Source organism: Phodopus roborovskii, unplaced genomic scaffold, assembly GCF_943737965.1.
Source record: "Phodopus roborovskii unplaced genomic scaffold, PHOROB, whole genome shotgun sequence".
Classification (NCBI taxonomy): domain Eukaryota; kingdom Metazoa; phylum Chordata; class Mammalia; order Rodentia; family Cricetidae; genus Phodopus; species Phodopus roborovskii.
In genome coordinates this window covers 11853472-11878903 of record NW_026126547.1, presented here as the reverse complement: position 1 = coordinate 11878903, position 25432 = coordinate 11853472, and the positions used below count along the sequence as shown (strand labels likewise).

The window sequence follows — 25432 nt, the reverse complement described above, 5'->3', positions numbered from 1 at the left end:
TTCCTGGGCATCTAGGTATGGCCTTGGAAAACAGTTGAAAACCTTTCTCTGTTCAGTGGTTTATTTAAGGGATCTCTGTCAGAAGCCTGAATAAGGCTCCAATAGAGTGTACCTGGGGAAGAGTGTCCGTGTCCATGTCTGGGTGCACTTGCTTGCACATGTGATTTTTATAGACATTGAGATGGAGGAAAATTTTTTTTGAAAGCCACCAGATCACTCAGATAGTGAGGTCTTTCCTGTGTTCTCTAGGATCATGAGCTGTAGCCCCAATGTCCTCATGTCTTCTCCATAGGAAAAGCCAGTGCTGGGCAATTCACCTTCACACTATAAAGCATGCCCTCGTGGGCTCTTCCTGTGTAAGTGTGCTTGCTGCATTGCCTAAAGGACTGGGGCAGCATTTATGGTGCAACCTGGATAACTCGGGGTCCAAGTTTCTCTTACAGTACATTTCCGAGTGATTCACAGGCCAGATGCATCCTGCAGCTCAGGAAGGGGCATTATCGATGTCTGCTACACTGGATCTCCTTTGCACTTTCCTTCAGTATGCTTTGCTGGCAATGCTCCTGGGACAAAGAAAGAAAGCTGGCACTCTGCAATTCTGCCTGAGCCACCTCAAGAGACTGTATTTTGAGTCTGGGTTAAAACACTGACTGTTTCTGTGAGGTTTCTGTGAGGAAAGTGCCACTGTGCTAGAGGAAGCTCCCACCCCAGAAGCTGCTTTTGTCAGGAGTGTATACTACCTGCCTCATGGCGTTCCTGCTTCCATTTGCCTACTACCGTCCAAGGTCTGGGTTGCTTTGAGAAGAAAATCTAGGAGATAATGCTAGGGGCTTGCCTGACATTCTCTGACGAAGCCTTTGACCTTCTCACCAAACCTGTCTGAGGCAGGAGCTAAACACTGTAGTAACATCTCAAGTAGAAGCTTCTACCCAAGGTCCATGGTTTTCCTTACAGAGTACTCAGGTTCAACACTGCTTCTGCTGTGAGCATAGACCTCAACCCAGCTTAACTCCCTTATCCTAAATCCAGCAAGACACTCACAAAATCCCTGATTGACAATGACAAAATTAACAGAGTAGGAATGACTACATTGGCACCTCTGTAAGCAAAGCAAAGCAAAACTTTAAACTGTGAAGGAGTTCTGCTGATAGTAAAACTTGGATATTCAGGCCTACTTTCTCTAGCTTTCTAAGAAAGCAATACACATTTCAAAGCCACGGGTAACAGAAAAAGTTTGCCTCGGTGTCTTAAATGAATAGCTACATTTCTAATTGTTGTACTGTCTTATTCATAAGGTTGTAGCTGCCTGATGTCTTGACTTGAGCTTCCCATTTGAAATTGTTTTAAAAACAAATGATCAATTTGCCTAGACATACAAGAGCAAAGGCCCAAGACAGGAGGGTTACCAGTACACAGAAGCAGCAAAAACAACACTCGGCTCTCCAGCCTTGCATAGACCAGCTCTGAAGGAGACATGAAAAGAGGCTTTTGATGAACAACTGGGGACCCGACCAAGAGGCCCAATTTCATTTTCAACAAGTCATCAAATACTATATGAGTCAATTACATAAACGCTGGAATTTCCCAACATCTGATTTCAATAGCAGGAGAGCAGGCCAGGTTCACAATGGAGATTTCTCAATAGGCAATGCCGTTTTCCAGGTAATTAAAACTGTTTGTATAGGAGGTAGATTTATCTTCTGCAACCATTTTAGCACGAGTGCCCTCCTGAGTGGTATCAGTTGACACACTGCATAATCTAGAACAGACTAATTGCTGCGTGATTTCTAATTTTTCTGCAGCCATGTAAATGAGCTGAAGTCTGCACAGGTGGAACCCATTAGAGTGAATGATTTCCCTCTCATGTTGTTATCTTCATTTGCCGTTGTCTTATCAACTCCGAATAGGAAATCCGCTGTCATGAAAAGCAGGCGAGGGAACAATGTCTGGCTGCAAAGTCTTGTTTCATTATTTTTTAATTCATATGGCCTTACCTACTTAATGCAGTTTTCTGATTAGCATGCTAGGCAGCCAGTAATGCGCTTTTATTCAAATAAGGAGGCAGGGCTTTAATTTAAACTTAAAAAAAAAAAATCATCTCCATTTCTTATCGGGGAACAAGGATTCATGATTCAATAATACATGAATTTAATAATGCATACTGGTAGGCTTCACAGGTACTAAATAGCAATACCAGAGCCAGTTAGTGCACTCTGTAGGTAGCCATCTGAAACTTCCGATCTGGTTTACCCACAGCCCCGCCCACCAGCTCTTCCATTACTTCCTTTACGTGAAGGAGTTATATACCTATATACCATTTGCCATATTCCTCTGATGCTGCCAAGAGCCCAAATCGCAGGACGCATCTTCACTTTACGAGCGTGTTTAATAGCTGTTAAGCTGCTGGACTTTAGCCTTTGCAAGAATTCCCAAATTGGACTCGAGGGAGATTTGAAAGGATTGGGAGGAAACGAATGGAGCAAGCAAAGGAAGGAACTGCATTCCCTACCACTAATTGCCTTCTCCGCCGAGGTATCTGTCTGTTGCCTGATTTCAGGGAGCCAAGAGTCCACATGGATTTGCAGTGTGCGGGGCCACAGAATCTTTTAATAACTCTATTTGTGTTTCATGCTCACAGATATGCTACTCCTGTGGTGTTCGGCATTCACCATTCTGAATTACTTCTTTTTATTGTTTGTGGGATTCTTTTTGCCGGTGGCTCTCCAGTAGATGGCTTGTCTGTGGTGTACTGAGAGTAAAGTGTGTGAAGAATTTCAGGAGTGCAGATGAATTTTCTGAGGGGTTTGACCCCCCGGAGAGCCGAGTAAATCAGATGTACATTGCTTTACGTCATTTTCATATTTGTTTTTCTTCTTATTTAATTTAGAAAATTAAATAAAGCTGATCCATTTCATCTTCTTTCAGCTAACATTTATAAAGGGTTACACTTTTTTTTTTTTTTTAAGAAAGGTGGCTTAGTAATTAAGAACGAGTACTGCCCTTGCAGAGGACTGGAGTTCAATTCTCAGCACCCATGTTGGAAGGTTCTACAATCACCTATAAGACTAGCTCCAGAGTCCGCAAAGCCTCTCGCCTGCAGGGGCATCTGCATGCATGCGCATATACCCATAGTTGAACATATAATTTAAAAGTATACAAACAAACAATTTAAAAATAAATTGGGAATGTTTGTTTGGGGGGGTTAACCTGTACACTTGGAGTCTTGTCTGCACAAAAACTTAAGCAAAAATACACTAAAATAATGATGAATCCAACTTTGGGAGGGTTTATTATCTATTTTTGTGTAATATGAAATATATCTTACTAAGTATTATTGGGTATTGTTGGGGAGTCCACAGAGACTTACCTGCCTGGCCTTTGTGAATTCATGAAACCAATGTATAATATGTGCAATAATGACATGGCTCAATTCCATTCAGCCTGCTTCTGGTAAATAAACTCTGATACCAAGGAATTTGTATTCATCAGTTAACTATGTAACTAACAGTTGATCTGGCTTTAGCATCTGTAGCCTCTCTCCTGTGACCCAGAGATTTCAATAAACTAGAGAAAGGCCCAGTTCAAGTAATTCTTGGTGTTCTTAAAACATAGTTCAGCTTCCCTAGAGTTTATAGGTTTCTGAACATGTATTTGATGGGAAATTATTTTATGTTTACTTTTATGCCTATAATTTACAACCCAAAAGGCTTTCAGGTGAGTCGCAATAAACAACTACACATGTATAAGTACACACTAGGGCAATAATAAGAAAGAACTGGTGAAAGCAAAAATTATACCGTAATTATCCATTGATAATTATAACTAAACTTGAAGGGTTCTGAAAGTTAAACATATGTCCGTGTAAACAGCTAAGAAAATACAGTTCAAAGTATAGTTTTTTTTTCTTCTTTCTGTATTTGGCCCATTTCCCTATTACAGGCGAGGCACAAAGGAGAATGAGAGGTGATCACATATGTGAGCCCAACCTTTTGGTATTGTGACAGGATGTGGTCATCTATAAAGCTCATCTAGTAATTAACACACAATGCATATTTCATAATGTTTTAAGTTTACAATTTTGTGTTCAGATGAATCCCTAGCTATCATGGGGCACATGGGGCTCAAGGACCACAGGCTGGATTCACAGGTAACATGCATAAATCAACTCTAATCTCTAATGGTGTATTCCAGGAGATTCTTATAGAAAATCATAGAAAAGATTCAACCTTCAAAAGAATGTTGCTGCTTGTATTACCACCACCTAAGAAGATTATATCCTGAGAATTTTTCCCAGGGGTCAAAATGGGATGTCAAATTCATTACCCCTCACCCTGCCTCAAACACTAATCCAGATTCCTTAGCTACAGAAATGTGTCTTGTGTGTGGTTGCTGAAGTTGTAGTGTTTTTCTTTACATTTAATGTTAATCCAGCTCAGTATCACTAGCAAATCCTCTTGAAATATGTACGTTGAAGGCCAAGCCAATATTCTGACATTCCTGGCTGGGAACTATGCCATTAACACCTTCAATTAATCTCCATGCAAGGTCATTTGGCAGCCCAGATTCAAGACCATATGTTAAGATGTTATTAGTTTTCCTGTAAAGGAGATGTTTGGCCATTTACAACTAGAAACAGATGCCCACCAATAGGATCAGAAGGGAACAGTTGCCTTAGTTACAGCATCTCACTTCTCACCTGTAACAGACATGGGGCAGAGAGATCCCTATCTAATCATTGAGCTGGGATTTTCACAATTTTAGGTGTTTATGAAGCCCATTACTACCAGACATGAAAAACAGAAGAGAGAGGAAAGGATAGAGACTCATAAAGGAAGCCAATCTCATTACATTACAAATTCACATCTTAGAAAATTGCCTAACGTATTTCCCAGATCATCAGGAAAACAAAACCCAAAACAATGGACTAGATATCTGGCAGAACCAAATTCCAACACATTTATATTATTCTGTATCTAGGTATGTGGCCACGGAAAACCCGCCTAACTTCTCTGGTCTTCATTTCTTTATGCCTAAAATGTGGAAGGATAAGACTGTGAAGCCACAGGTCTAAAGTGGGGACATTATCGAATGAGATAACACATGCAAAATGTATCATAAAAACTAAAAAAAAAATCTCTTTTTAAATTTAAAGTATGCCTTATTTTTATAACTGAATAATTATAGTATCTTGGAAATCTCATACTTAGCTGGGAATACCCCCTTTATATAGTTAGAACTATTTGCCAAATCCTTTATGATAATCTATTGAGATCAAAGTCTCTTGATTATATAATTATAAGTCATTTGTCTAAAAGAACCACTACTGAGATTATTCCTAATGTAGGACAGAATTCTTCTTATGCTACTAAGGATATGTCGTGTAAGAGAAAAAACATTTTCAGACTCTCCATAAGATGGAAACTGGCTTTCATTGCCCCTTCACCCAGTGCTCAATTTCACCAAAAGAGCTTGTTGTACCCTCTTCCAGCGCTGGGAGGGTCAGATCTCTAATGTTAGTTAGGGTATGTCAGAAAGCACTCAAAGCGATCCCAGCGATCCCATCAGATTCTTACATCTATCTCCAGTAGGTCTGGAATGGGCCCCAAAATTCCAATTCCTAACAAGCTCCCAAGATGATGGCCTTGGCTGCTCAGGAGACCAGGCTTTTAGACCAGTGGCTTCAACCTTTCTAACGCTGCAATCCTTTAATACAGTTCTCATGTTGTGTGACCCCCAACCATCAAATTATTTAATTGATACTTCATAACTGTAATTTTGCTACTTGTATGAATTGTACTGTAAATATCTGGTAGGCAGGATACCTGATATTCCATCCCTGGGAAAAGGTCATTTGATTTCCAAAGGGGTCATGACCCACAGACAGTTATTTTGAAAAACATCAAAAGAGACCACAAGTTCCTAATATTTATCTTAATGATGAGTATTTGAGGATATAGGAAAAAACAATTGTCACTACACATTTGATACGTATATTATTGTGCTGGACCATAGGACTATCTTTACATATTATATTTCAGGGTTTTTGTTTGCTTGTTTGTTTTTAAGCAAAAATATATCACTTGCCATTCCCTCCCACTGGGTGAGAATGAAGTTGGAAGCCATCAGGTGTTTCTGATTCCCAAGTTCCAGAGTTATCTCAGGGCTCTTCCCTATCTTCATGATGCTGAACACAACTTCACTTTTATAAATTGTGTTAACTACTCTCCTGCATGGGACTTTATCTCATAAAATTTGTTCTGTGCCCACCTTAAATTAGTAAAAAGTAAGCTGTTAAACAAAATTTTCCTTCCAAGCTCTAATATTCTACAAATATCTGGTACTTGGTGGCCCTGAACAGACTCGAATCTCTTGTCCACCTGGTGTTTTGCAGACCCTATTAAATACTGTGGACATGTCAAACCTCACAACTTTACTCCAGTTCAAGAGTGTGGCTCAAGAGTACTCAAAGAAGGTTTCAGAACCCTGAGTGACCCCATACTCAACATTGTACACCATTTCAATAATTTGAACATGAATGACTAGTTGCTGACAGAATGGGAATGGCTTGTATCCAGGCATCAGGAAAGGGCTGTGCTTTTTGGTTTTGTATAGACTAAGCCAGCCTCTCCCCGGGTACTTTGAAGTCAATTAAGCATTTGCTGCCTTGGGGGTTCTCCGTGCACTTTCTTCTCATTACACTTGTCATCTGGAGCAGAACAAGGATTCTTTTGGAGCCATTGGTTGGTTGCAGAGACTCACAGAGTGCATGGAGGTGCATGAGCCTGAAGAGATTGGGGGTAGACGGCAGGCAGGCTGACCGCATGTGTCCCCTGGAACACAGGCTAGGTAGGCATCTGCAACCCTCATAGCCCTTCTCTGAGAAAATTGCTATAGCGGAATATTGGACTTTCGTGGATCAACAGTCAATATGTGACTGTTATTGGTATCTTTGCTCATCAGTTCCTGGTGCTGAGAACTCCATAAATACAAGGCATCATTTTCCTAAGATGTGTCCTCACCTTCTATCTAAGTTTGTTTTCACGGTGCCCGATGTAGACTTCTCCAGAAAACAAAAACAAAACACTGAGGTTCACAATGAGGAAGTATTTTTCCTGTGGTGTCTCAGTTGCCAATGTTTAATCTGCACCAGGGGACTCTGATCTTAAAGATAGGCTAATGGAAGTAACTAGCAGTTTGCAATCGGCCTTACAGCCTTTCCCTCTTTAAGAATATGGTGTCTCCTTCTCTCCTGCAGTCTGGATTTGGGTATGAAGACCGGTGGTCAAACATATTTTGCAATTTCCCCCTCAGACAGGCTTCTTGAATCTCTGGCCTAATTTCTTTAGGACTAGGGCCCCAGAGTCCTCGGTCTGTGCCACACTGTGGCAGCCTTCCCGGATTCCCAGGTGATCCTGGTCCAAGCAAAGAGGAGTTTGCTGTTAAGCAAAGATTTAGTTTTTCCTCACACCTGGCATTCAGGAGCAGGAATCAATTAATGTTTCAGACAGGAAAATAGATCTCCTGGATTGCTAAGGCAGGATATGCTTCCATAGCGCTAAGAAAAAGAGTCCTGAGAGCGAACAGCTGTGCACGTGGCTCGGAAGGTTGCAGGGTTTGAGGGATAGAAATGATTCCTAACGACCAAGGCTGGGTGGGATGTTTAGTGGCCGGCAGAGCGCCATTTCCGATACTGGGCGTTCCTCATAGGGCTTTAAGACGATGGAAGAGGAAAAGCAAAAGGGATCCATTTGCTTGTCGGGGTAATAGCTTTAAAAAATACAAAAGTCTGTCCATCTCTGATCTCAAAGAAGCTTCTGTTCCACCTGGGAAGCAAAAAGAGAAGCAGATGTAGAGCGACTGGAGTCCTGGGGACCACGAAGCACATCCTGGTACTGTGCCTTGAAATTTAAATTAGCATGAGTCACATTAGCTGTTAGCTAATATGAGTTACTTAACATTCTAAAGGAACCCATGTCGAACCCGCAAGGGCATGAGATTGACAAATGCCCTCCTCACCCATCAAGGGCCATGCTGATGTACTGACGTGTTCTGCCACATGCCCTGGAGACAGATGGCACATTCCCAGCAGCAGAAAATCTCTTGAGCCATTTCCACAAGATTTACTGCATAATGTGGGCTGCAGTGAGCATTCTGACCTCATTCGATCTGCACAAGACGCCACTTCCCTCTCAACTGTAGCCCAATTCCCAGGCTGAAAACAAAAGTTAAAATTATTTTCAAGTGTGGAGCTTATTGTACTACATCGAAGGCCAGGCAGCTCTTTAAACAATTAAAAATGATCAAAGATAGCAATGAGAAAGACTCAAATAGCTCCTTATCAGCAAACACTAAACAGCTCTAAAACACAGCATTAAATGAAAAACACCTGGCCCATGTATGTGGCAGCCTACTGTTTACATTTTCAGGAATATTACACCAGAAGCTGCTACAATGATTACCTAGAGGAGAGACACTGAAGAGAATAGACACAGACAGGATCATCAGCTTCCATGATGCGTTCTTGTACGCCTTGAGTATTTTACTGCATGTGCATGTTGACTTTCAAATTTTTGAAATAAAATGGCCCTCATCTACTCGGATAGAAAGTTGTCTTGGAAAAGAAGTAAGAAGGATATTTATAAGGAATAGATATTCATCCAATCACATTTTAGTTATCTAAAACAGAACAAAACGACAATCAGTAAGTAAAATAACGAGTTTACAGTATAAATTGTGACGTGAAGACACACACATCTTTGAGGACACAGATGTAGGATGATTCTAGAGAAATGATGTAAAAACAGAAGTATAGTGTAAATCGGAAGACAACAAACAAGCCCCCAATTCTATCCTAGTCATTGGGTCACTGCTAGATAGCAATGGTGCCACAGTCTTTCTGAGTCTTAAAGTCTGTGATAGGTGTGGGTAGGAAATGTGTTGATGTGTAACTCCTGTTAGCTGGTCACAGTGCCCATAATCCTTCACTGGGAGTTGAAAGAAATGGTTCCTTTTTCAAACCAGAGGCAGCACCACCCACCAGACAGTCTCAGAAAGACTGCTGTCTTCCCTGTTTGTCTTAATAAGACATTCTACGTTTTCTATCATACAATTGTTGAGGCAGGAAAGTGTGTGTGCATATGTGTGCAGGCCCATGTGTGTGCATAAGCATATAAGCATGTGTGTGTGTGTGTGTGTGTATGTGTTCACATTGTGCCTGTTAACTTCAGGCAAATCCTACCAGAAAAAAAAAGCAGCATCAAAGGATGGTGAAGATATGAACATTCAGGATCAAAGATAAAAAGCGATCTCATTTTTCTAGCAATCACAGCAAATATCTAACTTGCATAAGTGAAGCCAATTACTGTATTATTGCCTCCTTTGCACTGTGCACAGTAGGGATGTCGCTGCATAATGGTTTGCATGTAGAGTTAATCACTTTGATGCATTTCTGACTGATCCCAGCAAATTATGTTTTGGTTCCACTATATTAAACACAAGAGCCGGGGATTATCATTAATAAATCTAAGGCACAGCATGCATAAATCTTGAATAAATCAAATATCAATTACATAGGCAGTATCTGCTGACATCTGCTTTCATCAAATAATATATTTGAAATAGGTGTTATTCCAATTTGTTGAAGTTGAAGGGATCTTCATTCAGGGATCATGGACCATGGACCTCAAACAGGGATGCCGCTGAGTATTGCTGGAGGCCACTTAGTGGAGCTCATTTTTAATGGGGAAGATTTTGCTAAGATAGTTGCTCTGAGACCCAGAAGGAAAACTGTCTTGCTGTGGCAAAAGGCTTTCAATGGGAAGTCACTTTATTCTAACAGTTCTTAAAATGAGGTAGGAAAGAGTGAGGAAGGAAGGAGGCCCCTCAGATTGTGGTTATGGAGTGACCATCACAGTACCCAAGGCAAACTTGATTCCAGTCTGGGTAGAGGCTCTTTTCAATGGAATGACTGGAAGAAAGGGATGGAGATGTGGTTGGTACCAAGGACTGGCTTCCGGAGGAGTAAGTATGGAGGAGGAGAGAGGAGACTGGGCACCAGGCAGTGAGTCAAACTCAGAAATACCAAGTCCTCTCAGTTCCCATAAGCTCCTTGATGAGGGAGATGTTAGCGTTCATTCTTGTCCTCTGAAGACTGAGTCAAGTGAAGCTAAATTAGCACATGGAAAGTCATCCATTTTAATTGTGCGACTGGGACTCATGTGTGTTGTGGGTGGCAGGGCGGGTTGTATGTGCATAAACATGAGAAAGAAGGGGCTGAAACTATGACTTTGTGCTTAGCATGCTTGAGAGCCCTGGGTTCTCTTCCTGCTCTGTCTCCGCCCCTAAAGAGAAAGATGTAAATATATGTGCAGAGGGGGACAGAGGATGGGAAAGAACCACTGACAATGCGTGCTCATTCTTTTAAAAGCACCAAATGTCTCTAACCTATGTGTTGGGAAGGAGAGACTGGCATCTACACCCCTGGTTTGGTGCAGACTTCCACCAACAGGTCGGGCTCAGTCTCTCGACACAGCCCTTTAAGAAATTTCTAGGGTTAAATCATGCTCAAGGAGGGTGGAACTGGGTTAGGAAACATTCTCTGGGGCACTATCTCATAATGAGGGGTAGAAAACAATTGCATCATCTTTACTCCCAAGGCAAAGCAGGAGCGGGGACCAGAAAATTAATAAGCTGATCACCTTGGAGCCACCCTGAGGCCTCTACCCAGGGTGGAAACGGTGCTGCAGGGGGCGGGTGGAGTAGTTCACACGCTACTTGTCCCAACCTGAGTAGGTGAGCCTTCCAAAGAACTCAGAGTTAGTAGACCATTTCTTTAATCATGCTTGGCATCAAACAAAAGTAAGCGAAGCAAAACACAAGCCCCACACCTGAGCCGTCTAGGAGTGTCTTGGGTTTACATTCTCAAAGCAGAGGTCGGTGAGCATCAAGGAGCTTGTGACATGACTCAAGGAAGCATGGTGAGAAGGCTGAGTGGAAACAGCTCTGATTTCATTATGCTACAGCTCCCCTGCATACCAAGCAAACCCACATCAGATCTGCCTGGGCCCCTCACCACACATTTCCCCCATCCGTGTCCTGCCTTCTCTATCAGAACCTGCAGGGGATATTGAGAACACTCCATGTCACAGATAAGTAAAACCTGCTGTGATGTCATTGAAGAAATGAGTACTTAGCTTCGCTACAAACACACGCACTATAACTATATATTGATACAAACAGATTTACCTAATTCATTCACAATTTAATGATCATTTTAAAATCAGATGTTTGGGTTACATCACTTGCTATCTGGAAGAGTTTCAGGGTTTCTGGAATCGGTAGATGTCTCAGCCTCACTGAGGATCATAGGAACATCTTTAAAGATGGTCAGTTGTTAGTAGACTCAAGGGCTGAAGAAAGAAACCTTTTGATGATATAAAAACCCTTGAAAAGTAAAATTGAATTTGGATGTTTTTGAATATAATTTGTGATCAGTAAGATTGAGTCATCATGATATTGTCATTGGTAGATCATTGTTAGATACACATGTGTAGAATAAAACAAAAAAATCTCATGTCTATGAGTAAGAAGCCAGCCTGGTCTACATAGTGTTCCAGGTCAGCCAAGGCTACAAAAAAAATGAGACAGACCCTGTCTCAACAACAGTAACGGCAACAAAGGAAGTCTAAATGAAAGCATGTGTTTTCAAAATCAGTTGATATTAAAAGTATACCCTGATATAGTGCACTGAAAGTGAAAAGAGCAGTAATAGATAAGATTATTTCATTCATTCATTCATTCATTCACTCATTCATTCATTCATGGTGGTTGTTTTCTTTCATGCTAACAACTGAGGATGTAGAAGTTAGAAGGTAGAATATATCCATCATCCCCAAAAGCATGCCAATATGAAATGAGCAGGGTGACACAAAGCCTACATGGTTCTGTACTTAGATGACAGACAGGCAGAATAAGAGTCAGTGTGGAGTGTGTCCACCTGGAGTCCCATCCTCCACTGCTGCTTCTGCAGTCAGCTAACTGCATGTGGCCTTTGCACCCCGGCTTACAGGAATCGCAAGCGTCGAGTTGGTCCATACGGTTCCAGAATGTCAGTGACCTGGAAACCTTTTCTTAAGAGACCTATTGATTCTCACAAGAGCCTGGAATATCAGTTAGTTTGAACAGAGGGATGAAGCCACTGCCACTAATCAAGGCAGCACTGTTGGGAGCGCTCCTTTGGTTGTTTACATCTGTGTCTTGTTACAAGAGTCTCCGTGTCACTAAATGTTGTTATGTCTCTATGCAACACTGAGTATTTGTCTGTTTTGGAAAGGTCAGGGGGATGGCTGTCCTGAAAGCCCCTTTGATCCTCTATCACCACATCCAATCAGTCTGCGAGGACCCAGGAGCGGAGAGGGTAAGGCTCTGCTTCTGTGTGCATGTAGATATCATTTACCAAATAACCCCGTGTGCACGTCTGCATCTTACCGTCATTTCCTACCCATTTTATTCTGAGATATTACTGGCACATTTCCAGACACCCTGATAGTAAGAGGCTTGTTGTTGCAATACAGTCTGCACCAAAATGCAGACACAGACTCTTGGTATTTGCAATGTCCATCTCCCCAACACTTTTATAGGGGCTTGGCTTTTATTTTAGCATAAACCACAGCCTCAGTGAGCCTTCAACACAGCAGTATCATTTAGGAGTAATTGAGTGGATCTGTTTGTGAGCCCACAGCCGTACTGATAGATGCATGGTACAGAGAAAGAGATTTTGCATTTCCTGTCATCATTTTCTCTCACCTACTCTATGCTTGATCTCTGTGGTATTTTGTCTGTTTCACAGGAAGTAATTTGATGTGTGGTTTTCTAAGAAATATTTATGTTACAAATCCTACCCACATCCTAACATCTCAAGAAATCAGTGTGGAAGTTTCCTGGTCTTGGCTTCATTATGTAAACTACTACACTAGCCCTCCTTCTGTTTTCTGCCTAACTCTTAACTGATGAACCCTCAATGCTGTTTAGAGGATCAGTTGAGAACACTGACATTATTGGTTGTTTTATTCTATCCCTTGGGAAGAAAACAGAATTCTGAGTTCATAACCCTTGAATATTTTCAAATATGGCTAGTTTCTTCTGGGACCTATGTGAGTTAAATGCCTTTCTAACCATCCAGATAAAGCCAGGATGGTATGAATTTGGCAAAGGTCTTAATCCATCATTTTGTTCCATGACAATGCCATCAACTAAAGGTAGAATTCAAATAAATGGTACCTGTCCCAGTTAATCCAATAGTAAATGCTATCCACATGTTCACCACACCAGTGGCTTACTGAATAGTATTATTTATTTGAGTCTCCCATCAGCAGGCATTCTTGAGGGGTGTATGCTTGTGGCTGTGAGGGAGCAGTTTGACCAGACACGTGATCCTAGGCTTTCATTACCAACTCCTCCAAAATATGGTCACTATTTAGTTGATGTCCTTCACTCTAATGATTAAGAATGATGAACTATGATCAAAACCCATGTCACACTTAACTTATTCAACCCAGGAGTGCTTCCAAGTTCCGAGCCAAAGGACATCTGCATCAGAATCATATGTGGGACACCCATCTGAAAAACTTGCATTCCCCAGGCAGATTCTGATTCAGAGCATCCAGACCAACACTTATAGAATGAAGCAGGCATCTGAAGTCTTAAATAATTCATCACTTCATCCATGAAAGCCTGAGAAATCCTCTTTTTTCTTTTAATTTCATAGCTATCGACCTTTTATATTCATTTTTTCCTTTTCAGAGTTTCTTTTGCTTTTAATTTTCATTCATAATTTTTAATCCTTTTTGTGGAGAATGAAGGTTTTTTTATAAGTCCCTTACATAATATGCCTTGATTTTGCTTTCCCCTCCTTCTATGCCTCCCAGTTCCTCCCCACTTTCCTCCCTACCCAGATCAACCCCCTTGCTGTCTTTCATTAGAAAACAAATAGTCTTCTAAGGGCTAATAATGAAATAAAGAAAAACTAACACATCAGAATAGGACAACACAAAGAGCTCAAGAAAAGCACAGGAAACACACTTGCTTGCACACTTGCACACTAGGGAGTCCCATAGGTACATTAAACTGGAAGCCATATTCATATGCAAAGAGCTTGTAGAGTAAAAAGAAAAGAAGAAAAATATATAAATAATAAAATTAGATTAAAATTAAAAATAAGAATTTTAAAAAATGAAAATTCCTGCCATACCATTAGAAGACAAGAACCTCCAAAGATGCTGTTGAGTTCATTTTCCATTGGCCAACCATCTTCTGCTGGGCACAGAGCCTATCCTTAAGAGTGGTTAGTTTCCCATGGAGAAAACTCAGTTTTCATTAGTAAGTGGTTATAAATTGGAAATTGCTTCTGGGTTAGGGATGGGGGCATATGTCCACTTGTCCGTTCACCTCTGAGACCCCATCTGGTGCAGGCCCATGCAGGTCCTGTGCATGCTGCCTCAGTCTCGGTAATTGTATGCATGCCAGCCCTGTTGTGCCTAGAACATCTGGTTTCTTCAGTATCCTCCATCCCCTCTGGCTCTTACACTGCTTACTATTATTCCTCTTCTCTTCCTAAGTTCTGAGGGGAGGTATTTGATGAAATCATTCTGTTTAGAGTGTAGTGTTCCAAGGTCTCTCACTCTCTGCATAATGTCTGATTGTAGATCTCTGTATTTGTTCCCAAATGCTGTAGGAGGAAGCTTCTCTGATGATGGCCGAGCAAGACACTGATCTGCTTCCCTGGCCACAGTCAAACAGTTCTTAATTAACAGTGGCATGCTATGAAAAGGGAGGTGCTGCAGGGGCATCATTGCACACCTTCAGTATTCAAAGTCTCACTGTTGGACAGGCTCTGTCAGCATCACCTGGGCCTTAGAAGACAATTAGAAGTCTAAGCCCTAAGTCAGAACAAATGAATTTAATGTGCTGAGGAGGTCTGTGCGCACATTAAATTCAAACTTTGAGAAACCCTAAGTGAAGTACAAACACTATCCTTGTGTTTATTCTTTATCTAGTGACCTCATGTGCCTCTTTGGTAGATCTCCAAACCAAAGTGAATGAAACAGTGTTAAGTAGTAGGTGCATAAAATCTAAAGGTTGATTCCTTTATAACAAACAATGTGCAAATGTGCTTACTAAAGATACCTTCTATCCCAGAGCTGTGTTCCTTATTGTGATTGATAGAAAGAAAGACAAGATATTAGCAGTGTAACTGCTGGACTATAGCTACATTGTAGCTCAGTTCAAGGAAGATGCTGGACTGTGGAGCCATTTCTAGAGAGATGGATTTCTCTGAAAGATATCAAGTTCCCCATCTCTGGAGGAGCTCAGCTCAAGTCTGTGATTATTACCGTTGAATGTCTTACTAACTGGTTATGACTATGAGACTGGGAGAAACCAGATGACCTTTGTATTAGAGATTACCTTGCCTTGTACTCACTGAAACGTTATATTACAAATTTTAATTGTATATACACATATACATGGTTCTTACACTAATACACTGTTTATTTCTACATTCCCACAAGATAGTTTATATCAAGAAACTCAATGACAAGAAACCAACTTTTGTCAGATTGGGTTCAAAGACAACATAGACTCTCCAAAGCTAGATCATCTGGGCTATAAAAGAAAAGCCAGAATCATTTTTCGTGACATTTATTTGGGGTGCACTGGTTTATTCATCAGAGAACATTTGTTGACTTCACTGTGTGTTCTACTAGCAGACTACACAGAGCCAAAATTCTGTCAGCAGCCTCAGAACTCGGAAGGTGTGTGGTTGTGTCCTTACCCTGAAATCACTTTTTAAGTAAGTCGAGATCTTGATTGCTCTAGGAGCAATGGTTGGTGCCTAGAACATGCTTCATGAGTGTTGGCTTTCAATATCACCAGCATCACTATTGCTCAGAAGTGCTGTGATTATTCCATGTATGTGGAGCACAGAGATAAATAGGAGAGTTCCTGGTTTCTGTGAAGGAGCTCAGTGAGTTCAAGAAAGCTCCAGGTCGACAGTGTAAGAAAAGACATCTCCGAGGTGGGCAAAGAGGCTGCCAGCTCCAACAGGAAGGCTCTGGAGACAGCTGGAAGGGAGGCAAGATGATGAGCTGGTTTGAAGGATGGAAAGGTCACTTTCAGGGTGGAGAATGGGAAAGGCAGTTGGGCTAGAAAATGAGTGTTGCTTGAAGAGGCAACGTGGAGGGATAACTGCTAGCTTCACTCCAGGCGCCGTTGCACGCTGTGGATTTTATACCCAGACCTTCATCCCAAGTCTGACTTATATGGGTGGGGATGAGAAATGAGAACTTTAGGTCAGGGAATATGTGGAATGGTGTCTGTTGTTAGGGGAGGGGGATTGGTACTGGCTAAAGAGCATCCACAGCTGTGAGGATGAGCAACCAAAGCCCACATGGGAGCCAGGAAGGGAGTTGACCCTAAACAGCTCGTACCTGGTCTCAACTGCTGGGTCCCTATTATAAGAATAAGCAAGGGTGGGGGAAGAGGCAGGCTATTCCTATTCCAATCCATGTGCACTGCAGTCCTTCACTGGCTTCTTGATGACAGGACCTTTCTTTGCATTTCGGATTCAATTTTACCAGGTCTAAGCCAGTCCTGAGCTGGAAATATGGAAGGGGCTGGCTTGGGAAGGCAGGCAGGGGTGACACAGCATGCTGCTTCTCATAATTACAACAAGCAGCTACAGTTGGCTCCCCGATGCCACCTTGCCCTGTAAGCTAAGTCTCCTGTGGCAGTGTGTGGACACTGTGGGAATCCAGGCTACTTACTGAACTTTCGCAAACATACCAAAGTCAGATGGATCTGCTTGGCCCATAACTCCCTTCTCTTTGGCCTGTTTCTCGGGCAAAACTGTTGTGTAGCGGCTGGGAGAGGGGATGTGGGAGGGGAAGGGAGAAGGGGATCTGAAGCATTGTGAGAGCCATAGACAGAGCAAGCCCAGCACAGTTCACATGCCATAATTCATAATCACTGTTGCAAATTATTTCTTCAGTACCTGCTGGCGTCACTTGTCATCCTTCTTTGACAAGCTAGGCCGTTTTTCTGGATGTTTCCCCACTCTCTAACATCACAAGGCTGAAAGACTCTCCATTACCCATACCCTCAAAAAAGTTGCAACCCGAAACATAAAACATGATGAGTGTGTCCAGTGCCATCCACCACTGTAGCGATTCTACACCTAGGCATCAGAGCCACCTGGTTTGCAGCCCCAAGAGGCAGAGTGAGGCAGGGAATCTCTCAGTGGCTGGCTTTTCTGCTGCTTTGCGTGAGTGGAGGAGAAAAAATGTGTGTGTCTGGCAAGTGCTGTAAACTGAATGGAGCTGTTAGCTGTCTCTTCAACACACTTGCCAGTTTCATTGCCTGCTCTAGGATGTCTTTGTCATCATTATACAGGGATCAAAGATAATAGACTATTTGAAATCCTAATTCAATTAAAACTTAATCCTCAGATGTCAATAGCAGCGTATTGTGCAGAAGGTTACAATGTAGGCAATTTCTTTTGAGCATATCATTAAAAGAACAAAGCAAGAATAAGAAATGGCCCGACTATTTTCCAAAGCAAGATGCTCATTATTGTCTCGGGAACTTTTGCCACTATGATAAAATTTAGGCTATATTTCAATATGTATTCAGGGGGAAATCACATACACTTATTTCTATATTTAAATCCATTTACAATGATTGGTTTTGTCTTGTGTGAGGGAATTGAGTACACAAGATCCTTTTAAGAAGGAATACTTTCAATAACCAAGGCACCAAGGCAGATGTTCCTGGTTACAAAGTACCCAGAGGACATAAAAAGTCTGTCAAAGTTGGCACTCTGAGGAAGCCTAAGTTAGCATTGAACTGATCTACACGGACAAGAAGCCCAGTTCAGTTTTCTTTATGGCTAGAGCCCTTTTGGTTGGCTGCCTCACCTGCCCATCAAAAGCACTGACCTTTTTGTACCAGTAGTTATTTATATAGACCTACATAGGTCAGAGACTGAGAAATAGGTCCCAGCACTCTGGTACTGCTGCTGCATTCCAACACTACTGCTGAGGGCTTGCTTACAAACAGAGCTTCTCTCCTTTCTCTTCATTCTCCAAATAGCATTGTAAGATTCCTTTTGAACTGGCAATGAAGCACCAACTTGACAGCAAAACAAACCTCTGGGCACGCAATAGGAGGATGTGGTCTCTGGGGGAAATGTGCCACTAAAAGAGAGCATCGCACTCCCTGGTCATAGGAGCTCTGACTCCCCCAGCTTCTGTGTGGAGCAGGAAGGGAGTACAACTAGCAGCAGAAGTGAACCCAAGAGCAGGTCCCATGGTAGCCTGATGCTACCACTGTCTACATCATAAAACTGTCCTCATGCAGGGTGGAGGAGGGAGAGAGAGAGTAGAAAATCGGTTGGTGGCCAGTCATCACCCCACAGTTACAACAACTTGACTGAAGCTAAGTTCATTTGGGAAGAAGGAACATCAATTGAGAAAGTATCCCCCATGAGCTCAGGCTGTAGGAAAGCCTGTGAGGTATTTTCTGATTGATGATTGATGGAGGATGGTACAGGTCTACCCCTGAGTAAGTGGTCCTGAGTGTGGACTGAGAAAACCACGAGGAGGACAGACACAAAGACTAAGCAGCATTCCTCCATGGCGCCCACGTCAATTCCTGCTGCCTGCTTCCTGCACTGCTTGCGTTCCTGCCATGGCCTCCTTCAGTGATGGGATGTGACCAGAATGGGGAAGCCCAATAAGCTGCTTTCTCCTCAATTTCTTTTGATCATGGTCTTTATCAGAGCAGTAGAAAACAAACTAGAACCGTTCCTCAAAGTGTGGTTGATTGTGACTATTAAACGGGATGACATATTTAAAGGGCCATGCCAGTGTGCTGGTTTGAGCTCCCATGGGCTCATGTGTTTGAATACTGGGATCCCAACTAGTGAACTGTTTGCAGTGGAGCAGGAGAAGTGGTCTTGTTGGAGGAGGTGTGACACTGGGGACAGCTTTGAAGTTTCAAACAACCCCACCATTCGCAGTGCGTCCCCACTCTCTCATCCCCCCCCCCCCATCTCCTGCTTGTGGATTGAGATTTGAGCTGTCCGGCCTCATTTTCACTCTTTTACTCTCACTAGCAACAAAAAGATTTTGGAGGTGTGTCTGATGGAGATATGTGCACAGATATGGTTATCGAAGAGAGCAGACCCTGTCTGAGCATCATTCAGTCATGTCGTTTTACTATTGACCTTATCTTCAAATGATCATACGCTACAATTTATCCACAGAGTGTGACAGAGCTTACACAGTCACAACCGAAAGAAAGTATAAAAATGGAAACTGGGTTGTCAACACTGGTCATCACTGCCTTCAGGGTGTCATATTTTAACATATATCTTGTTAATAATTGTCTTCTGAAGATTACAATTATATAGCTTTTTTTGTTTTTACTAAAGGTGTTAATGTGTTGAATGTAAACATTTGAGGATGTGTTATAAATTTTGCAATCGTATTTTGACATATCTTTATTATAAATGAAACCTCAACAAAATAAGGGAAGTGAAGGATGAAACCTCATTCTCTCTCATGCCAGGAGACACTGCCAGGCACCAGGTCCCTAGGCTATGGCCAGGAATGTTGGTGGCTCAGATGCTCTGTGGAGGGGACAGAGACATAGACTGATACAACGATTCCCCTGCAGTAAGTAAGAACATTCCTGGGTAGTCAGCATGAGATCTGCTCCAATTTTTTTTTTAATCTCTGTTCTGCCTTCCCAAGACTCCTAGTATACAGAAAGCTAAATACTTGAAGTAAGGAACTTAAAGAATTACATGGTGTTGAGCCATTCCCATTTTTTTTAAAAAAAATTATAATTCCAAAGAATCTAAAAGCAACTGGTAGACCATATTATAGAAAATTAGGATTCTATTAATTCATAAAGACTAAAATAGAATCCATTAAGAATGGTGGGGTTTTGGTGTGAAAGAAGATGTAAATTATCGTGATCCTGCTTGCAATGCAAACCCCGATCATGTTGGCATTGGGCCAGCTCCCATTAGAGCGATTATTTTTAATCATCAGCATTTAGTGACATGAATACTCATATTTGTTGATTTCCTGGGAGAAAAGCATTTTATACTGTAAATATAAAGGATAAAATATACATTTAGATTATAGAACAAATAATGATTATTTTGATTATTTTAAGGTTTTTCTTTTTGTTTTAAAGGCCTCTTTCCACAAGATTCAGATGTGGTTGCATTTATAAATGGCAGGTGTGAGCTTATTTTTATGTCCCACTTCTAATGGGATGATAGTTGGTCCATTCTTAAATACAGACAAGGGAGCAAAAAGTTTCTGGTGATTTCTTTCATTTTTAACCAAAGGAGACATAGAAAACTGCTATTTAAATGGGAATTCTCTAACATCTAGGGATCTATGGTTATCCTGTTGACCAGCTTCTGCTGGGACTCCAAAAGTGAATCGCACTTACCAAGAAGACAGGGGGTGGAGGAACATTCCAGAAAGGGCAAAGAGTTTAGGAAGCAGATCTGTGAGTGCTAGAGGAGCCAGACCTGTATGGAAGAAGATAGACAGCTGGTGAGCCTGGAGAGGTCCCTGCAAGGAGAAACTGAGGCCACTCCATCAGTAAGTGACCTCAAACTACTTAAAGCCACTCTGATCTACTTTAAAATACAGGATTCTAAGACTTGTTCTTCCTCATGCCCAAGGGTTCAGACCCTGCTGTTCTTGACTGAGCCCCAGGAAGCTGCCCTTGAGTTAGCATCTTTCTTGCAGACTCCTGAACTGACCTGGAAGGAGCGGCCTCCCTTTAGGTAGTCCCATGGTTAGCTAGGGGGAAGCATGAGGGTGTTGAAGTGAGGAGCAATTCTTCTGCTGGCAATGTGTTGATTGAACTGCAGGAGCAGGACTGAAGGCGGGGTGGCTGGTCATTGCAGTGAAGAACAAATGAGAGCTTGTTACCTTTGGGGCTCAGGGACAAATGTCAAAGTTGGCTGGCTTCCTGGAAATGTGGGTAAGGTCAGCTAAACTGCAAGAAGGGCAGGGCTTGCTTTCCTTGTTTTCCAGGAGAGCTGGGACTGGGAATGAATTTGAGAGGAATGGTTGTGTCTATTAGATGAATGCCATTTGATACATTCATGAAACAAGCCGTGGAAGGCATAAGGTAGGTCTGAAGCCTGGGAAGGTGCAGGCTCACAAGCAGATTGGAGTCACCATCATATAGTCAATAGGGAGAGAGATGCCTTTCTGGCCCAGGTGGCAAGCTGATTTCATACACAGGAAGTTACAAGCTCCACTGGTTCCCTTTCTCCTCCTATTAACGTTCTATTTATAGGAGCAGGTTAAGCCTAACAGTAGTGACTGCCAGTACCCAGGGAAAGAAAAATTGCTCACTTTAGGAGGACAGGGGCATTAGCTTCCCAGATCCCCAGAAACCCTCAACAATACTGTCATGTGAGCCCCCACCTAAAATCTTTTCTTCTGCTTTATCCTCTTTTCCTTAGTCACAGTTAAACCATTTTTGAGATTTTGTTTTGTTTTTTGTGTTTTTTTTCCACCATATTTTAGGGCAATATTACTTCTCTTACATGCCATTTATCTTAAAGTTTTCCAACACTTTGTCCTTGGCTATGACAATAGTATTACTATAAACTTTATTTTTTTCATTTAATTAAGCTAGCCTGGAAACATACCACATATAGTAAATTTGATGAGGAGCCATGTATCAAAAATACATTTTTTTGCAGCATAAATAAAATGTAGCTGATAACTCCCAGTATTATGGAAAATCACCATAGTCTAGTTTTGATATATAATGTTATTGTCCACAAACGAATAAAGTTTATTGTAAATGTTATTTTAAAACAAAATATTAGTTTTGAGGGAAAACATCTTGATTTCATAGGAATATAATGCTTCATTGGGAAAACATGTTTGGACAGAAGTGGCTGGAAGTAAAAGCATATGACTTAACCAGAACACGTGGAGATCAGAAGGAAAACTCCACCTGCATTTTCCCATATGTGAAAACAGCATGGCCGAACTCTGGGGAGCAGACATCAGAAACCAAAGGGGCCCTGTTCTTAGGGATTGCTCAAATGCTATATTAAAAATACTGAATTGTACTTACTCTGTAATCCTCAGGGGGCTCTCAGACCTGTGTTGAAGAGGAAAGGGACTGTGTACGGCAAAGAATGATGGTCATTTTAGCCTTTCATTTTCAGGTTTGGGGAGGAAGCCAGATCCCTACTGTGAGTGTTCACAGTGGGGTGGGGTGGGTGGGTGGGTCTGAGGAGCAATAGAATTGTCATAGGACAGACTTAGCCTTCTATGACTAAGCCAACCTACCATGAACTAAATTACCTTTATTTGTCTCAGTAACATTTTCCTTGCTGCTTTGGACTCATGCACACTAAGCTAACCGACCTCCCCATAAATCCATTCTCTACTTAGCCATCAAAGTTTTTTCCCCCTTTAGGGAGTTGTCCCCTGTTTAGCTGAGGCTGGCCTTGACCACCCATCTTCCAGCCTCAGTCTCCTAAGTGCTGGACTTTCAAGCATACAGCTGCCTGGTTAAATTACAATTAAATAGTCTCCTGCCTCCGCATACATATACATCAATCCTTCAGTAACCTTGCATTGTATAGAGAACAAAATTGGAACTCCTTACCATGACTGAGGAAACCTTGAGTGGCAAGCTCATGACCACAGCCAGAATTTCTTCCTCAGATCCATCCTATCATTCCCCAGTCCTTGCATCCCCTCCCACACTCTACATTCCAAGCTACAAGAGCTACTTTTCTTTGGTTTCCTGAACTCTTATGGATTCTACCAAGGAGTCAAGAGGTCCTTCCTAAAGGCTTTCATTTTTGCTATTTCTTGCACCCTAGCTTTTGGCTAAACTATCTCCCTTATAGCCTTCCTATCTTAGTGTAAAAGTCATTTATTCTATCATCTATTAGAGCTTAGCTGATGGGTTTCCTTATGGCACACTGAATGATTACTAACTACTGTTTATTGATTTGACTACTTATTTACCATCTGTCTTCACTATGAATTCAAGTTCGATGGAGACAGATATTAGCTTTGATTATCCCTCTGCCTCAACCCTCAGTTACTGAGCCTAAAAACTTATGGGTGCCACATAAATACTTAACAAATAGTGGAAGTTACAAGTGTGTGGGTTTATGGAGTCCGGGTATAGTTTTAAATTATGGAGGAAATCTTTTAGAAATGAGAATTATGACTCAAAATTGCTATTATTTAAAATGTACCACCCTCTAGAGATGTTTTTTAATATTTTTAGCGCTCTCAGCATATTGAACAATAGTTTATCTTTTGTTGTTTCATCTGTCAAAAGTGCATCCCAATACTGATATACTTTGCATGTCCTTGATGATGAGTAAAATCAAACAATTTCTTGTGTTCAGAGACATCCTCATTTCTCCTCCTGTATGTAATATATTGATGATCTGGATTTGTTATATAGCTTTCAAAATGGCTTCTATTAAAATTATTTTAAGACCTCTTTGTCTGTTAGGCTTGTTAAATTTTTTCTGTTATAAATATCACACATGTTTTAAATTTTCATTTAACCTGTAACTTATATTTTTCTAATAAAGAAATGTCAAATGTTCATATAGTTGAATATTTATAAATCATTCCCTTTGGTATTTTACAATTGCCAGAAATGAACAGAGTTGGACAAAACAAACAAACAGAAGGAAAAGAGCCCAAAAGAAGGTACAAAACTCAGAAACCCACTTGTTTCTACCCTTAGGAATCCTGTAAAATCACTACGCTGGGAGCCATACTATGTATGCAGAGGACTTGGTACAGACCCATGCTGGCACTGTGTACTGTCTCAGTCTCCTTGAGTTCATATGAGTTTTGCTCATGTTGATTTTGAGGGCCTTAGTTTCTTGGTGTCCTCTATCCCCTCTGGTTCTTACACTCTTTCTGCTTCCTCTTCTGTGGGGTTCCTTGAGCCCTGAGGGGAGTGATTTGATGGAGATATCCCATTTAGGACTAAGCATTCCAAGGTCTCTCACTCTCTGCATAATGTCCAGCTGTGGGTCTCTGTATATGTTTCCATTTGCTTCTCTGATGATGGCTAAACAAGGCACTCATCCATAAGTATAGCAGAATACCACTAGGAGTTATTTTTGTTTTATAGACCAGTAGAATTTGGTTTTTCCCTAGATCCCTGAGAAATCTAATCTCTTGTTCTTGGTCACACAAGCAGTGTTTGATATAGATTCCATCTCATGGAGTAGGCCTTTAGGCAAATCAGGTGTTGGGTGGTGGCTCCTACAAGCTTTGTACCACCATTGCTCTAGAGTATCTTTCAGGCAGGACAGTATTGTAGATCAAAGGGTTTTTGGCTGACTTGGTATTTGCATTTCTCTTTTAGTAGCCTGTAGAGTATCTTCCTATACCAAAAATTCTAGCATGTGAGGTGAAGAAGGCTTTGGGGTGTCTTCAGCAGTGGGGCCTTGCCATCAGTTTGTGGAGAGCAGCCTAAAATCTGGGCAACAGTCTGGGTTACTTGGGAATTCCAATGGGACCCCTTTGGTCAACATGCCAATTAGATATAAGTACTGGAAGCTTCATTTGGTGGCAAGAGATGGCCAGTTTCTCTTATTACTTGGCAATTTCATTTAGATCACTTTCACATATATATTTATTTTTGGAAGTTTCTATTGTATTAATTTCCCATACTACTCCTCAAATGGGCCTTACTTTTAACTGTTCTTCCCATATTCCCTCCCTCATCCCCTTCCTCTATACCCCTTCCCACCTTGACCCCCTCCACTTATGGGAGATGTCACCCTGTAAACATGTTTCTTTTATTGGCTAATGAATAAAGCCCTGTTGGCCAATAGGAAAGCAAGACAGGTGGGACTAGGAGACAAGGAGAATTCTGGGAGATGTGGTAGAGAGGAGTCAAGGTGTAAGATGTGAGAGAAGAGGTCCTGGACCCTTTCTCTAGTAAGATAAGGCCACTTGGAAACTCTTAGATTGATAGAAATGGGTTAATGTTTAAGACAAAGCTAGCCAATAAGAAGCCCTAGTCATTGGCCAACAGTTTTATAACTAATACAGTGCCCATGTGCTTATTTGGAGCTAAGAAGGGCAGCAGCACTCATGCAGACAAGCACCTCTGCAACAAAATGACCCCCAAAAAGGGGCACAAATTTCCACCTAGAATCTGAGAAAAACTTAAAAAGGAATTTTCAAAACAAAAGAATAAAGTCAAGCATGGCTTCTTGGTAGCATTTTCTTGGGTAAGTTCTGTTTGCTAGAGGCAAGCATATGCTCACAGCTCCTTTAAGGGAAGCTTCCTGACTCAGAATAAGCAGGAAAAGATAGAAAGAAAG

The 25432-nt window shown here is 41.6% G+C and overlaps 1 protein-coding gene across 1 annotated transcript in view; it reads left to right on the top strand.

The window, feature by feature from the left end:
- Nucleotides 1–2240: 2240 nt before the first annotated feature.
- Meis1 (Meis homeobox 1) overlaps nt 2241–25432 on the top strand; it is a 367579-nt gene continuing 344387 nt past the window's right edge. The window contains exon 1 of the mRNA XM_051200488.1: nt 2241–2244. The gene's annotated coding sequence lies outside the window, so the exon portion shown is untranslated. The remainder of the gene's footprint in view (nt 2245–25432) is intronic.